Raw genomic sequence first — 13486 nt, 5'->3', positions numbered from 1 at the left:
AGAAAGAAAGAAAGAAAGAAAGAAAGAAAGAAAGAAAGAAAGAAAGAAAGAAAGAAAGAAAGAAAGAAAGAAAGAAAGAGAAAGAGAGAGGGAGAGAGGAAGGGAGGGAGGGAGGGAGGGAGGGAGGGGAGGGGAGGGGAGGGGAGGGAGATGAGAAGGAAGGGAGAAAGAGAGAAATAAAAGATATTAGTGAATTGACCAACAGATTCTGTGGCTGTATTGAGTGCTAGAAAGATGACAACTGGACTAAACTTTTGTAGACATGAGTATAAGTCATAACTATGCCACTAAACACTTGTATAATTTTTAAAAAATTATATTGTATTTTTCCATTAACATTTAGCCTCTTTATACTCCCTCCCTCATGATCACTGCACTATTGTCTGTGTCCATAAGTTCTTTTTCGTTTTTGCTCAGTCCCTCTACCCCCAGCTTCCCCCTCCCCTTAGCTGTCCTCCTGTTCTCTATAAGTCTGTCCCTATTTTGCAGTTGGTTCAGTAGATTCCACATTTGCATAATTTTAAGAAAATCATTTTAACTCCTTAGGCCATGTTTTGTCATCAAGGAAATGAAATAGATGATCTCTTAAGTCCCTTCCAACTCTGCCTTTTATGATTGTATGGACTGGATTTTTTTAAGAGGATCAGGGCAGTAGAAGGAAACCAGACAATGACACAGAAAGGGACAGAGTCCAGAGAGAAGAAGAAGAAAGTTAAAAGGGATCTAGGAATCTGGTTAGGGCAGATAGGTAAAAGCAGAAATATCATTGCAATTAGAGGCAAAAGACTTCTCACTACTTGGTGTATTTGTAAAGCAGAGTAAGTCAGCCTCTCACTGAGTCAATGCTTGCTGGGAATTTTCTGTGCTACCCTGGATTTAGATAGAAAGGACAAATAGGAGTATAATTGTGTCACCAGCTCTGCAGAAGTTTACAATCTAAGGAGATATTGGGATAATGATGCATACCTGGAGTTTAAGGTATATTTGTATAAAGTAATTTATACAAATTACGTTTGCTGATATTTTTGTATTTGTTAAAAGTATATTTGAAACTCTGTCAGCACTAACATCTGTGATTCTAAGATGATTTCATTTGACTTGAAGACATCATCAAGTATACAGAAGTAATTTCTTGAGACATTGTTGAATGCTCATGGAAAATAGCCAGTGGTTTGCTGGTAATCTAGCTCTCATTAAAAAAAAAAAAAAGCAAAGCCCTGATTTGTAGCATTTGCCTGGTTTGGGGGTGTGAAAACTTTTAGCATGGCTGATTTCAGGTTGCCAGCATATCACTGAGGGTGGAGTTGGGAAGAGACAGACAAGGTTGGTACTCCAGGCTGCAGCACACACTCGGTCAGAGGAGTGAGCCCCAGGTCATGGTACTACCTTTCTCCTGGCAAGACAATTGAATGAAAGCTGAGGCTGTGCTCAAGACAGAGAATGAGCACATTTACTTAGCATTATGAAACAAGAATATTGCTAATGAAACTTATTCCGTAATATAGGTATTTGTACCTTATATATGAATTGATAAAAAAAATTCTGAGAAACCTCTTGGTGTTATACATAACCATAAGGAGATGTCACTAAACCTTCAGTGCCTTTCTATCTTTTCCTAAATATCCACTTTCAAACCAGTTTCTTTCTTTTTCATTCCTATGTTTCCTTACTCTAAACAGACCCCAGGTTGCAAATTCTCTAGATTTTGCCTTCTTTTTCATTTTACAGTTCAAACTCTAGTTCAAGACCTTCTTACTCATCAGAATCTCTGTAATGACTACATAACTGATTTATCTAGTTTACTTACATATGCCACACATAAATACCAAATTAATCTTCTAGTTTCTATTATACTATAAGTTCCAGAAAAGTAAACCTGTATCTTTCTTATTCATCACAAAAATAACAAAAATATTTTTTATTAAAAGCAACAAAATCTGGCTAGGCTAATTTAGGCAGAAAATAACTTTAATGAAATGATACTGGCTCTGGCTGCTATGGCTCAGTGGATTGGGCATCATCCCGCAAAAACAAAGGTCACAGATTCATATCCCGGTCAGGACACATGCCTGGGTTGCAGGCCAGGTGCCCAGTTAGGGGTGTGCAAGAGGCAACTAATTGATGATTTTCTTCTTCTTTTTCTGCCTCCCTTCCCCTCTCTCTAAAAATAAATTAAAATCTTTTAAAAAAAAGAAAGAAAAGATACTGGATAGCTCCAAACATCAAATGTGAAACTAAGAACCTAAAAGAGAAAAGGGAGTGGGAAACAAGTGAAATTGACTAAAACAGAGGATAAAACTGGCAATTCCACTGCCTTTAAATAATAGTCTTGGAAGCTGCAATATCAATTCCCTTTCCATCACTATAAATAATCTCTATTTGTCCTTCTATCACTCCCTCAAAATTAAAAGAGCTTGTTGGAACCATACCACAGACCAAACCCAGTCAAATGTCCATATGTCCAAGTCTCCTTACTTACTCTTTCATACCTGATTTCCACATCACCTGTCTCTGCTCTGGATAAGGTGGTTCTCTCCCTCTGTCTCTCTCTGTCTCTCTCTGTCTCTCTCTGTCTCTCTCTCTCTCTCTCTCTCCCTTCTCTCTCTCTCTCTCTCTCTCTTAATCAAAATCAAGCCTAAATATTTGGGAACATATGGACCAAATTATAAAGTTAACTAGCACACTAAATTCTAATAGTGAAAGAAGAAAAAAAGAGAAACTAATCAAAATATATAAATTCATACAAGTTATAAAAAAGAAGAAAAGTGCTTAGAGGCTCTCATGGCCTAGCAAATCGGCTTCTTGTTATTCAGTACAACTCCGACCGTATGTATATGTCTTGGTAAAGTGATGCCTTAAAACAGGGCCTCTTGCCTTTCACCACTCATGCCCCATGTTCTCTTATCTCTAGGACCTCGACTGTACTGTTTCCTGGCTGGGAATGTCCTGTCCTACACCTCCTCTTGTGTGAATCCTTTTCTGCTCTTAAGGGCAGAGCAAAAGCCACCTTCTTCATGAATTTGTCTTTAATCTTCCCCACAGGAAGTCAAACTCTGTTCCAGATCTTAGCCTTAGGTTTGCAGCTCTCCTGTAATATGCCTTACATGGTATTCTGTGGTACATGCAGCTTGTTTTCTGTCATTTTTAGCTTACCTAACCCTGACAAATCCCCAGTCATTACCTTGTTTGTTTTCAAAATTTTAGTGAGAATGAGAGATCTTTAACTCTTTGGTTGATTAAGAAAATATAAATTTCAAGTCAGCATGTGATATAGAGTGGATGTCTATATATTTTGTATTAGAAATTATGTTACAGCAACTGTAGATAAATTATTTAAAATGTGGTTTTAATCCATGGGTCATATTTTATAATTTTGATTCAACTAAGGATTCATCAACTTAATTTTAAAATGAATAGTGATAAATGTACAAAAGTGTGAAAGAAAATAAATATTAGTCAACCCTAATTCATCTATTGGCTTATAGAATGTTATTGGGTTTTAAATCTATTATCACAGGTCACGAAGTCCTCACAGTTTGTCAGAGGATGAGAGATCATTCCTCTTACCTCCAGGAAGAGATTTTAGATTTAAAAAGAAAAACAAATAAACAACAAGAACCAGAAAATAGCATTAACAGCTAGTATTAAGCAGGCTTATGGGATCAAGACCTGGATTCCCTGCAGACTACATTTGAAGAAGCTTGCCTGTTACACCATGAAGTGGTTTGTGCTTGGTTTCCTGCTGCTCATCAGGCTGTAAGGAAGTTTGTTGAATTAGGGGGAAGAAACCTAAATGACAATCGTGAAAAAACCAGTCCCAGTATGAATCATAGTCCATTAGCCTGGATTTAATAGCCTAAGTGTATTATAGTGAACCTGAACTTGAAGACAAAGCACACATCACTGTCCTAACACTCTGTCTTAAAGGTGTATGCTTCTATATGAACAGCGGTATTTCCAATGTCAAAATATGTATTCATGTGTATATGACATGCAAATATATATGTAGTATATACTTAAATATATGTAATATAATTTATATATAAAATAAAACATGGTATGGTGATTTTGTAATTTCTTTACTATATGGAAACAAAACCCAATTCCTAAATTTCTAGTCATTTTTGGAAATTATCATAATCTTTCCTGATTCTTCTTTTCACTCAGAAATATGCAGCAGGCTGAATGTTTTACCAGGCCAAGTGTGTTTGAGAGATTCTGGGTGCTTTTCATAGTCAAGGTCAACCTGGCCATTTGAGCCTACTTTAACATGGTTTTTCTGATTCCCTGGAACACATAGGTTGTTATCTGGAAAACATCTAGGCTTTATGAAGTTTTTATGTTTGTTACTGAAGAAATGGAATAAGAAAATGACATTGCTTCACTAAAAATCTGTCCCACCCAGGAGCGCTGGGAATAAGAGATAATGTGAAATACCAACTGTGAACCAAAGGCAGTAAAAACCTTTTTAGCAAAAACAAATCTGTTTTAAGTAAATATTTTTTTCATTTGAAAAACAAATGACTTCAACAGAATGACCAGTTTTTCTGATAGCATTTTATTAGTATGTGAGCACATTTTACCCAGAAAAGACTGGTTACTCTTCATGGAAATAGTTGGAAATGGGAAAATACACATAGAAAACAAACAAAAATTTTTCTTAGCTTACGAAAAAGTAAATGGATTTATATGACTGAGTTATCATCTTCACTAATATAAACTTGCTTAACATAGAAAACGTGAAGCTAGAAGGAAATAACCTGGTTTGGGTAAAAAGAGTCTGAAAGAATGAAAGCCCCATGGCTGGGTCTTCCCTGCAGGATGGAGTAGGACTAGGACTAGGAGTAGGAGGTGGACTGAGTAGGAGGTCTGTCCAGACATTCTCGCTGTTTGACTCTTTTGCTCTTTCTGATTGTAATGTATTGGTTTAAGGTTAGTTTGTCATACCTCCCTTAGGACTCTGTATGGGGCAAGATAGCCCAACACACTTTAAAATAATCACTTCTAATTATTTTACTGGAAAGGCAGAAATTAGTCTTAAAAACTATGTGGTTTTAAAAAGAATAATGCACTCATATACAGCACTCCAAACTTTAGGTTAACTACTCATCCACATCCCTCAAAAGTAACATTAAACATAGCTATGTGTGTCCCTGTCTTTAGTGCCGATGCCCTGCTCACGGGAAGTTATGGTGCTGTAGTCACATTCTGTATTTGGGTAGATGATAGGCATAGTCAAGAAATTACAGCTGGGAGGCCTGTGAAAGACAGCTATAGAATCATAGTTGACTCCTGAGTGTTCTTCTCTGCTGTCTGCCTCAGGAAGTCACTTGTCTCTTCTTTGACCTTCCCGAGGCATGTAAAACAGGTGTTCCCGAAGTATGTGTGAAACTGAACAATATTCCCTCCCAGTCAGATTGCCTAAAACTCTTTAGATTTCCTACAAATTATATGCTTATGGTGTGGGATGAAAAGATAGCTTCCCATTCTCAGTTCTCAAGTCTTCATCCCAAAGACAAAGACCGAAGAAGTGACTGATGCCTAAACACCAGCTCATTATTTCTGCAAAGAAAAGCCTTTCCACTCACAGGGTTGACAACAACATTCTTTTTCCTGGCCCCATCCCAACTAGCACAGGGTATAATACTGCTGTATCTGGAATATTCATTATTTCTTTTTCAGTTATAGGTTTTATGGGGAGAACATAGGTAAGGCCAAATCAGGTGTCAGGTCATTGAATACCAACAAGAAAATTGCATTCAATCCTGTAAGAACAGTGGACTTAAACCTGTAAGGCATCAAGGAACCATTTTGAGCTAGATTTTTCCTTTGGGAAATGCATATTGGAAGCAATTGGAAGCATGAATTAAAAAGCAGAATGCATTTCATAATATTGTCCTTAAAGTGAGAAATCAAGAGTTCAGCATTTAGGGAATTCTTTAACTATTAAATAACATTGCAGTTAATATATAATAGAGCTATCAGTGAACAATAGCATTCGTTAAATTAGCCAAGTATACAACCTGGTCCAACATTGCATACGATAGAGGCCACACCGGTACAAACATGTCAGGCCAAGAACTATAACACCATCTGGAAATGATAAAATTGGAATGAATCTGTAATGCACTAGGGTCTCTCTGGGTTTCAGGGCTCGTGACAAGAAAAAGATGACCAGCAACCTAACATTTCATAGTTTTATATATCCACATTCACATACGTTTTAGATTATTTTGGGTTATAGAAAGGCAGAAAATTCTTCATTTATGCAGTTTCAGTCACTTGCAGTGATATCCCTATTTTTAGTTAGAAAGGAATTATCTATAATCGTGGCAAATATTGATGTTGAGTAAAAGTGATTACTCTTCGGGGGCCTCTTAATACCCTCTGTTTACTCAGCTCTTATTTTCCCTGGTATGGTAAATAGATTCTTGATTTTCTTTTAAGTCTGCAGTATGTGCTGAGGGAGAAAAAGAACTCTGATACTAAGATACTCTCCCCTCCACCACAATCTCGTGTTTTCTCTCACCTCAGTTGCCCAACACCCACTTCCCAGCCTCTCCCCTCCAGCCTTTCTATCACTAATTCATAGTTGCATAGTTTTAAATAAGCTGTGTGTGTATTCCTGTGTGTGCACACATACATACACACAGTATGGGTGCAAATGCACACCTATACCTGTATAAGTGCCTATATTATGTCTACATAAATTTTGAACCTATCAGCTTTCTCCTATATTTTTTGTAGCTTTTTAGCCTTGTCTAGCTGTAGCTATTCACTTTGAAAATAATCATCACTTTCTTTTTTTTAATTTATTTTTATTTCATTTAATTCTTCTTATTGTTACTCAAGTACAGTTGTCTCCATTCCCCCACCACCACTCTCCCCCACCCCACCCACCCCCACCTCCCACCCTCAATTCTATTCATTTGGCTTTGTCCATGGGTCCTTTATACATGTTCCTTGATGACCCTTCTCCTTCTTTCCCCCATTATCCCTGCCCCCCTCCTCCCCCTCCCTCCCCTCCCCTCTGGTTACTGTTCGTTTGTTCTTTATTTCAATGTATCTGGTTATATTTTGCTTGATTGTTTGTTTTGTTGATTAGGTTCTACTTATAGGTGAGATGATAAGGTATTTGTCTTCACCGCCTGGCTTGTTTCACTTAGCATAATACTCTTCAGTTCCACCCATGCTGTCATGAAGGGTAGGAGTTCCTTCTTTCTTCCTGCTGAGTAGTATTCCATTGTGTAAATGTACCACAGTATTTTTATCCACTTATTAACTGATGGGCACTTAGGTTTCTTTCAGCACTTGGCTGTTGTGAATTGTGCTGTTATGAACATTGGGGTGCATAGGTTCTTTTGAACTCATGATTCAGGATTCTTAGGGTATAATTCCAGCAGTGGAGTTGCCAGGTCAAAAGGCAGTTCCATTTGGCATTTGTTCTCAAATACTTAATAGCTTCTGTATTGGATTCAACTTCTGAAAACTTTTAGATTTCCTTTACCTTGTCCCTCCTGTTGAACTTTTGACTCTTCTCATTTGCATAGCCTTTCTGACCAGCCCAAGAAGCCCTCCTGATTCATATGCCCCACATGCTCCCCGCACTTCTCTGTATGTTCCAGACCCTTTGTTGGTTTTTGCCCAAACAGAGGTCGCATGCATACCATCATCTTTCCAGGAATATCTACACTATCAGATATGGAAATCAAATAAGAAGATCAAAATGATTCTCTTAGGACTCCACATTAGAGATGACTATTTTTAACGTAAAATGTAAATGAATATTTTTGTATTTCATAAAGAAACTTAAGCCCTGGCTGGCATAGCTCAGTGGATTGAGCGCGGGCTGCAAGCCAAAATGTCGCAGGTTCGATTCCCAGCCAGGGTACATGCCTGGGTTGCAGGCCATAACCCCCAGCAACCGCACATTGATGTTTCTCTCTCTCTCTATCTCCCTCCCTTCCCTCTCTAAAACTAAATAAATAAAATCTTAAAAAAATAAAAAGAAAAAAAAAGAAACTTAAGAAAAGCTAAATATAAAATTATAATTCAAAATAAGCTCAAACCAGGAATTCTTGAGAATTGCATTTAAGTGATCATCTTTCCTCTGACAGATCTTTGTGATATTTTTCCATTCTGTTCATAAAATACCTGCCAGAGACAAACAATCACCAACTTAAAGCTGATGTATTATATTTTGCAATGAGTATTGTACCATTTGTGTCATTGAGTATGGCAGTGTTTGGCAAAAGTTAATTCCTCCTCATTAAAACTGAATGCCCTTGCACCTATTTTTCTTTTGAGCACAGGCAATCCATTTTGCCTTCACTAAACATATTAATCATAAAGATAAAAATCCATCAGATTATCCTTGGGCAATTTAGGTTTTTATTGGATTTATATGAAATTCATGAGAATGTTTCATTGTATTTCACTGTAAATTATCAGTATAAAGTAATTTTTATTGTTCTAAGAATAATATTTCAATTGCTGCCCAAACTAAGTGAGCAATGAAATTCAACATTCTGTAAGAGAACAAAGAAATAGCTACAATGTCAGAAATTGTAACTGGCTGTGTAGCACAAAATGAAATAGCATGTTGTAATCAGAGGAACTTTTTGCTTACGGGGCATGTAAAAGTTAGTTAATAATGCCAGTTCCTAAGCCCCTTTAGCTCAAGTGGGTACATCGATCAGTTGCCTCCTACATGCACCCCAATGGGGGGTCAAACCCACAACGTAGCTGTATGTCCTGACTAGGAACTGAACCCACAACATTTTGGTGTATGGGATAATGCTCTGATCAACTGAGCTGCCTGGCTAGGAGCTGTACAGTTTCTTTTTTTTTTTTTTTTCTGATCTATCCTATATTGTGGTTTATTAAATCAATTACTCAATTAGTCAATTAGATGAACTAGTCAATCCATTCTTTTCTTTAGAAGTTATTTATTTTTTAGAGAGAGGAGAAGGGAAGGAGAAAGAAAGGGAGAGAAACATCAATGTGTGGTTGCCCCTCACATGCCCCATACTGGGGACCTGGCCCACAACCCAGGCATGTGCCCTGACTAGGAATAGAACTGGCAACCCTTTGGTTCACAGTCTAGTGCTCAATCCACTGGGCCACACCATCTAGGGCTAATACATTCTTTATTTTGTTAATTTTGGTTACTCTAATACAATTAAAAAATGAACTATTCAAAGAAATCATGTCACAAAGCAAAATAGAGCAAATAGAAGTAATTTTTAAAAAGAAAAACTATTCTAATTGTTGATTTATTATTTGTCAATTTAAGAAGTTTTTATTGAACCCATTAACTCTGTTAGGCATTAAGATGTCACTGTATTCTCAAATGGAGGTTGAAAGTTTTCCAGCTCTGACCTGGAATGCCCAAATGCAGTGTGAAACCACAGTGCTAGAATGGGTAAAGACCTGGTAAAAATGCTGTTCCTGTGACATAGCTGACATTTCTTGATGGCATTTCTTTGACTGAGGGATTTCCTTTTGGTTTCAGAATCACTGTTCCCAAAACTAACTTGCAATAGAAACCCCCTATACCTGGGATGTCAAACTCATTTTCACCAGGGTCCATATCAGCCTTGTGGTTGCCTTCAAAGGGTAGAAATCATTTTAGAATTGTAAAAATGTAACTACTCCTTACCTGTTAAGGAGTTGAAATTATTTTCAGCCCTTTGAAGGCAACCACGAGGTTGATGTGGCCTCCAGTGAAAATGAGTTTGATACCCATGCCCTATACCCTAAACCAGCATTTCTTAATCAGTTTTCTGTTGAAACACAGCGAGCAAATGCTCATGTGCTTATCATGCGACTTGTGCAGTATGGGCAAGAAAGTGATGACCTCCAACAATTTTTAGATGATAGCTATAAATTCGCATCCTTATTTAGCACTGGAGAAGCATATTTGGTGAGATACTAGGGAGTCAGCATAATTTTATTGTTGATACAGCCTTGAATCAGCTCCAATATACAAAGAGTAAATCAATTACAAGCTATAACATGAGATACACTTTACTGTTGATCTCCATATACTTGAGACTTGTGATCCATTTGAGAAACACTCCCCTAAATCTAATATGATATAATATATTAAAGTGTCTGTGTGTGTGTGTGTGTAAATGTACTAAGCTTTCATAGCAGTCCCTTTGTCCCTTCTTCCTGCCCCAGCATCAGGTCTACATAATCCCCGTAATCAGGTATAGTCTGAGCAATGTAGACTTAACAATAAAACACCTTTAAGTTAAATAATGAATCACATTGTCAAATGAATCTGTAGGAGACCATTCTGCAGAGTGTGGTCCCAGTTCCTACTCAGAGATGCACAGGACCCACATTCACGGATAGGTTCTCCTGTGGGGAATCAGGCCTGCAATGTGCCTAGGCCGCTTTGAGTCTTGCTTTTTGCTAAAAACTCCCTCACCCTGATTTTTAGCAAACATATACTGCAAAGTAACTTCCTAAAATCCATGCTAAACCTTTCAAGGATGAGTGTAACCAGTTCAACCAATTTTGCCTTTTCACTTGCAAATATCCCTCTTCTGTGATATGATTAGCTTAGCAGCATTGGCTCCTTTGTTTTCTGTAAAAGGTAACCACCTGAAGCAAACCTGTGCATAGTAAATGAGGACCATCACTGTAAGGTGCAGAGAAGAGAAATAAAGGCCTGTCCCTGTCATGGCAGAGGCCGCAGCTTTTGCTCCACTCAAGAGAAAAGCCATGCTGTCCCTTTTCTTCCACTGGACTCGGTAGTCCACGTGAATGTCTCATTTCATCCATAATGACATGGACACTGTGGGCCGGTGTCTGCATCAGAATCTGCATTTTCTTGGAGTGTCTTTCTTTCCTCCTCTCTTTTCTTCTGTCGTGGTCACCAATGTTCACTAATTCCTTCTCTCTCTTTCTTCCTTTCCTTCTTTCTATCCTTACAGTGTTCTGGGGGTATATGAAAACGACCCTCTCAGTACTAAATGTGCTGCTTCAGTTTGCTTTCCTGATGTAGGTTTTAGTTTTGTGCAGATCATGCTGTATGCTCTTCCACTGAGTAACTCTTTCATGTAATGAACAACAGGCATTTCCAAGGAAACTAACGAGGGTTAGGACTGATCTGACACCATTTCCCTGTGAATTCAGAGGCCTCGTATCTCAATTCCATTGCTCTTAAACAACTTGACTAAGCAGCTCACTGGGCATGGTAAGAAATGGACCAGTGTGCTTGACCAATCGATAGTACATTTTAGTTAAGTATTGTATATTTTAAATGTTGGATTTTAAAAGGGATTTAAAGAAACTAGAACACAAAAATTTCAAAAGAAAATCATAAAGCATGCAGTATAGGCTCTGATGGATATTGATGCTGAGAGCTTATATTTATGTATATAAGTATATATAATTTTTTAGAGAAGTTTTCATTTTACAATGAAATTAAGTGGAAATTTCAGAGACTCCCTGTATACCCCTCCCTCTCCACACCCACAGCCCTGCTCATGAGCAACATCCCTGCCTGAGTGGCACATTTATTACAGTGGATGAACCAACCCCAACACACCACTATCATCCAAGTCCATCATTTATATTGGGGCTCTCTTTTGGTGGTGAAAGTTCTGTGAGTTTTGACAAATGTGTAATGGCATGTCTAATCTGTCTGGCTTCTAAACACAGTATCATAGACTGAGTGGCTTACAAATGTCAAACATTCATTTCTCATCGTTCTGGAGGCTAAGAAGACCAAGATCAAGGTGCTGACAGATTTGGTGTCCAGGGGGAAACTGCTTCCTCATTGACAGTGCCTTCTTGTTGTGTCCTCATGAGGTAGAAAGAGCAAGGGAGCTGTCTCCAACCACTTTTACAAGGTCACTCATCCCATTCATGAGGGTTGCACCCTCATGACCTAACCACTACCTAAGGGGCCATTTCCAAATATTATGACATTGGGGATTAGATTTCAACACATGAAATTTGGGGAGACACAAACATTCAGTCTGTAGCATGGGATGTACCCACCATTAGAATGTCATACAGAATGGCATTGCTCTGAAAATCCCATAGCTCCACATGTTCAGCTCTTTCTCCCCCTGAGCCTTTGGCAACTATTGATTTTTTTAATCTGTCAACAGTTTTACCTTTCCCAGAATCTCATGTAGTTGGTTGGCATCAGACAATATGTAGCCTTCTTAGATTGACTTTTTTTATTTAGTAATGTAAATTTAAGGTTGGGCTAAGATTTTTCAGTTTAAAAAAAAAGAGTTATTAACACTATTCATTTTTATATATGAAAAGACATTCAAGAATAAATACATTGATATTAAAAGTTTAAAGGACCAACATCCAAGATTACTCTATCCAGCAAAGCTATCATTTAGAATGGAAGGACAGATAAAGTACTTCCCAGATAAGGTCAAGTTAAAGGAGTTTATCATCACCAAGCCCTTATTATATGAAATGTTAAAGGGACTTATCTAAGAAATAGAAAATCAAAACTATGAACAGTAAAATAATAACAAACTCACAATTATCAATGACTGAACCTAAAAAAAAACAAAAACAAACTAAGCAAAAACAACTAAAACAGAAACAGAATCACAGAAATGGAGCTCACATGGAGGGTTATCAGTGGGGAGGTAGAGGGGGGAGAATGGGGAAAAGGTACAGGGAACAAGAAGCATAAATGGTAGGTACAAAATAAACAGGGGGAGGTTAAGAAGCTTATAGAAAATGGAGAAGCCAAAGAACTTGTATGTACAACCCAGGGACATGAGCTAAGACAGGGGGAAATGCTGGTGGGAGGGAGGGTACAGGGTGGAGAAGAATAAAGGGGAGAAAAAAATGGGACAACTGTAATAACATAATCATTAAAATATACTTAAAATAAATATAGAAAAAATTAGAAAAAAATTGTAACTTCTCAAAGAGAGTATATAACAAAATTCTTTTAATTCAAAAGTTACACATAGTACATCTTCCAGGAGTAAGCATTTATTTGAAATTAGGACTGGAGGAACTTTTTATATAAAAACATGTGTATATAAAACTTTCATTAGATAAAACAAGAGACTTAAAAGAAGCTGTGAACTTATGGAGAGGTGCTACTGGCTAAGAACCAACTTAGACTCCCATAGGATACAAGTTTATTTATATTCTTCTTTCATTAGAAATCTTTCCATGAGAAATTTGACAAGTGATTCAGGGGAGGTTTAATTTAAGACAAAATACATTTTGATGGTTGAATAGTACTCAGATTGGGTTCCCAGGAAATTGGACTCTGAGCACAGATTCCCAGGTGGAAGGTTTATTGGAAATTCTCTCAGCAACAAGCCTTGTGAAGTGAAGGAAGCAGCGCTGGGGCACAGGGGGCATTCAGCTGTGATGCAGGAGCAATAGGGGCCTTGGTGGATACTATGGAAACTCTAGAGCTGCACTGGCCCTCAAAACATCCCAAATTCAGGTACATGGGTTGGGTCACCTTATCTCC

Source organism: Phyllostomus discolor, chromosome 1 (genome assembly GCF_004126475.2).
Source record: "Phyllostomus discolor isolate MPI-MPIP mPhyDis1 chromosome 1, mPhyDis1.pri.v3, whole genome shotgun sequence".
Lineage (NCBI taxonomy): Eukaryota > Metazoa > Chordata > Mammalia > Chiroptera > Phyllostomidae > Phyllostomus > Phyllostomus discolor.
Note: the sequence above shows the minus strand (reverse complement) of the source record.